Consider the following 4,614-nt stretch of genomic DNA (forward strand, 5'->3'; position numbering starts at 1 on the left):
CAGACGTTTCTCTGTGCGTATGCGTGTGTATCTCTGTGTGTGTGTGTGTGTTCCTGGGGGAAGGGGCTTCAGTTTGTAAGGGATCTATATTTAGATATCTCTTGACACGGATTGATGCTTGGCATCTGAAAGGCCGATGCGCGAGCACTCCCGCTCCTGCAATCGCACACAGAGGTGCAGAAACCGCCGCTGTCGCAAGCGGCCACAGCTGGCGTCGCGGAGGTCTGAATTTGGGTCAGTGTCCCCCCGTTTCCTGCAGACATGCAGGTGGAAACAAAATTAGGTCAAACGGGTGGCTCCATGTCTACCTGCAGCCATAAGCAGCAGGTTGCTTTCTCAGACGGAGCGCACGCACGCATATATCATTATTACATTACATTATAGTCATTTAGCAGACGCTCTTATCCAGAGCGACGTACAGAAGGGCAAATCAGAACCAGGGACAAGTTCGCTAAAAACCCTAGAGGTAAGTACGGTTCCAAGACGCGAAGTGATCACATAGATAAAAACGTGAAGCCTTGTGTAGTTAACCCTTATAATAATCAGATAACGGTCCAAGTAGCAATACCACAGTTGACAGGTAGAACACCACGAATAATCAAATAATAAAACGCTAGGGCAATTATTACATATAGCATACACATAGCATACATGGCTAACTATTACAGTGAGATAGGCAGGGAAAGGTGCCATCTGAAAAGGGAGCTTAAGGATGAAGACGCCAACGAGCAGCGTAAAGAATAACGTCCCGGCTGGAAGGAGAAGTACGCCGCGGGGGCCCTCCGATTCCGCAGACGGAAATATCGAACCGCCCAGTTCCATCCTCATTAAGGACAGACACACCTACCATCCCTCAAGATCCCATCATGTTTTCCTAATGTCAGGCCCAAAATACTCGGGCCGAGGCACATCCAACTGGGTCAGCCCACGGCTTTTTTTGGATTCCACAGAAAAGAAAAAAAGCAAGCCTTAAATGGCTCTGGCCTCCACAAATAGCCCCAGACAGAGAATGCTTCTGCCCCACGGGGGGCTTATTTTTGCTCCCCCCTTCCCCCAACCCCCTTAGATCCTGGATGAAATTGGGTCAAAAATAGCCAGCAAAAAAAAAATTTAACAAAGTCCACATCCAACAAGTTAAAACAGAACCAGCAGTCTTTTCCAAAACATGTTTTATTGGTCATATAGAAAATAAAGTAAGCTGTATATCAACAAACATACAGTATGTACATCAATAACTTAGACACCTCTGAGAAGGAAACAGTACATTTCACGGCTGTTATATATGAATACATCATATTACTTATCTATCTACAGATTGCAAAAAGTACAATAATTTAGTTCATAAATACAATTAAATTGATTTTATTTTATTCATTTGTCATACAAAGTACTGCGATATAATTTATTACACCCCATACAGAAAAAAAAACAAACAGATTTTTCCATCGTTAATCATATTCACAAACTCTCTACTTTTCATAGGTTTAAATTTTTCACTTTACACTTTTTGAAAACACAAACTATTTAAGAGCAAGATCTAAAAACTTGAACAGTTCAATGCTCACCAGTTGACACCAATGTGGTTAGATTAAACAAAATGTAATACTCTAAAGCTTAGATTTTTTTTTTGTTAAAGAGCAGTTTAACAAGTTCGCCTCTGAGGTCATGTTGCTTGCTGAGAAGACAAGACTGAAATTGCAATGAAAGGGCTTCATTTTAAATCATCTGATTCAGGATCATTATCAATTGATTTAGCTGGAGCAAAATATTGATATAATAAAATTTAAAAATCCATAATGCAGCAGAGTGACCATCAGTCTAGCAGCAATAGAGGAAGCTAATCCTTTAAACCTCTGATGATGATAACCAAGAGTGAGATACCTGAATCAAGCAGGTGTGTCCTTTCTCCTGGCTAATAATAATAATAATAATAATAATAATAATAATAATAATAATAATAATAATTCTGCAAATGCCTAATATTTCAGCCAATTTCCTTCCTTTATAAAAGTCGTCTGTATAAGAGACCGCTTCTTTCTACTGTGATAGAAAGCTTTCGTCTTTGCCTACCCAAGCAACCTAATGCAGGAAAAGGACTGGATAAGGCATTGCACAGTTTAACAGGGATGTCCAAGCGAGTTCCCTCCATTAGGAGGAAAAAAAAGTCAAACAAACCGCCTGCTACGTACCAGAAAAGACCACGGACAGAAGCTTCTACGAGTTAAATGGTGCACCCAGAACCTCTTCGCCCATCGCTAAGAGGTCGCCTCTTCAGCGGCACGTGGGGCGATGATGACACGCTTCGCATCATGCACTACAGCTCGCGCAGTACCTTTCCCTGCTCTTCCCGGGGGGACACAGTGAAACCTTACGCAACGTGAATGCAATCGGAATTAAATTCAGATTATAACTGGCAGGTTTTAAAATACACCAGGCCCTTTTCCAAGGCAAGTCTGCTTCCAGGAGTGGAAAACAATTAGCACGTACACCTTAATGAATAATAACAATAAACAGCTGTACCCGGTAGATACAGCAACAAAGACCACTTGGGGTCCATGTCAATACATTACTAAGACGGCGAGCACCAGAGCAAGTGAACAGCGGAGATATAGTGGATGGCAGAAGGCGAGAAACTTCTTACTGCATAAACTGAGTGGATAAGGACTGCACGCACAGACAGACAATAACTCGCGTTAAACTATTTAGTTTAATGGTGACTTTTACAAGACTACACCCTCGCTCTGAGACCTAACTTCTCACAGCGATCCACTGAGTTGCATATATAAAAAGGTAACCTTTTTCCACAACGGGTGCCACGACGTGCGCGCGAGTCGAGGCGCGCGTCCGCCAGGCGAAGACTTGACACAGCGGTTGCGACGCTCGTCTGTACAGAGCAAGTTTAAAAACCCGTACAACATTGTTCACGTCACAGGACTGGCACTGCAAAAAAGAGTACGTCAACATGGATATAGAGAGGGACGCCTAGAGCGCAGTGAAACTACATTAGGAAACGTTCACAGATAACCAAAAAGACAACTCCTTTATCGTTTAAGAAGAACACAACTAAAATGTACCTATCATTAAGCCTATATAAATATGTTATTAATAAGTCCAAATGCCTTAGGTAAGCATTCCAGTGTTAGGAAGTCGGAGATAAATGCTTCAAACTTTTCAACAGAAAAGTGACAACATACGCTTCACTCTACCTTGTTAATGGCAGAAGCTTGCCCGATGCAAAAAATAGCTTTTATGTAGCAACAAGGACACAATCTTCAAAGTTTCATACAACATGTTACTGCTTTAAGGCAGACAACAGAGGTAAAACGTGAGTAAGGACAGAGGGGAGGACATATATTTTGGTAGCAGTAGCCTTTTAAGGTGTCCTTCCGAGTTTGGTTTGTTAATTTTTTTTATTGTAATTTTTTTTTGTTTTTTTTTTGTTTACAGGTAAACCAGAGCCCTTAATGATCAGGAGTAACCTGGAAGCAGAGATGTGCATCTTTACATTGGCCACATGAGTTTATTTTCGGTTGGTCTCCCATTTAGAAGGCTACTATTCCATTTTAGAAGTTATAGGGTCCCTCCAATGTTCCTAGTTAAGAAAAATAAAAGCTGTATTAAGCAAAATAACTTATGCCCTCTATTTTGGTGGCATTCCTGAACTCGTCTCCAACGGTCGATACCAAGGCATTGGCCTATTAGCGGCCGCACACTTGCAAGTTGGAAGGTTAGAGACCGGGGAAGAAACTGAAATGCAGGTTCGTTTTTAAAACATAGCTCCCCCCTTTCTTTCTTTTCAAGGAAATGAACAGTATGGTTTTATAAGCAGTACATTGATTACATAGGGGAATACTGTATACACTCAAAATTCTTGTTCAAAAATACCTGACTGGGTTAAGATTAGAAGGTGAAATGTTTTTAACATGGTGCTGGCAGAAGACGAGCTCAGGACAACTCTTCTCCAATATTTAGGCTAGTCCACATTTTAAAGTTATTTTTTGCATGACGCCAATAAACCCCAAAATGGGAAATATTTTAGTACAAACTCAAAATGAAAGGAGCACATTTCATACGGCTTCACTCCTGGGGGGGAAAAAAAACAACAAAAAAAACGTGAACATCGCCTTCAACTAGTGTTGCGGTCAGGCTTCACAAGCTTCTAATGTAATGCAATTACATTACATAATTACAATGCATTTATGTACATTTTGCAAAATGTGCACAACATTTATATTATTTGTTTTCACAGAATATACCAAAGAGAGCCTTTGCGAGAGTGTCCCACTTCAAAACGTATAATTTAGCTTTCCTCAAAGCTGGGCTAACACAGGCATCATGTGGTATTGCAAATCTTCCTTTGATCACTAGTTTACAGTTAGCTTTTAGATTTTGTGTGCGTTGTGTTTACGGAAAGCGAAGCAAATGCGACCACTGCACAGCTGTAACGGCAACTACTCCCTTTAACAACAAATCCAAAAACAGGCCCCTGCGAGACGGGAGTGGTAAATAAATACAACAACATTAGCCTAAGTTTGCTTCAAAAACAGTGCAGATGATGTCAAATCCCTGGCATTCAAAAAACAAACGAAATTATACGACAAAAATATTTGTTTT

The 4,614-nt window shown here is 40.8% G+C and overlaps 1 protein-coding gene across 4 annotated transcripts in view; it reads right to left on the reverse strand.

The window, feature by feature from the left end:
- Positions 1-1,152: 1,152 nt before the first annotated feature.
- The window catches only part of LOC133115192 (transcription factor MafG), a 26,614-nt gene continuing 23,152 nt past the window's right edge, over positions 1,153-4,614 (reverse strand). For all 4 annotated transcript variants that reach the window (XM_061224980.1, XM_061224979.1, XM_061224981.1 and 1 more), the window contains exon 3: positions 1,153-4,614. This exon is cut by the window's right edge and continues 2,803 nt beyond it. The gene's annotated coding sequence lies outside the window, so the exon portion shown is untranslated.

This window comes from Conger conger, chromosome 16 (assembly GCF_963514075.1).
Source record: "Conger conger chromosome 16, fConCon1.1, whole genome shotgun sequence".
Lineage (NCBI taxonomy): Eukaryota > Metazoa > Chordata > Actinopteri > Anguilliformes > Congridae > Conger > Conger conger.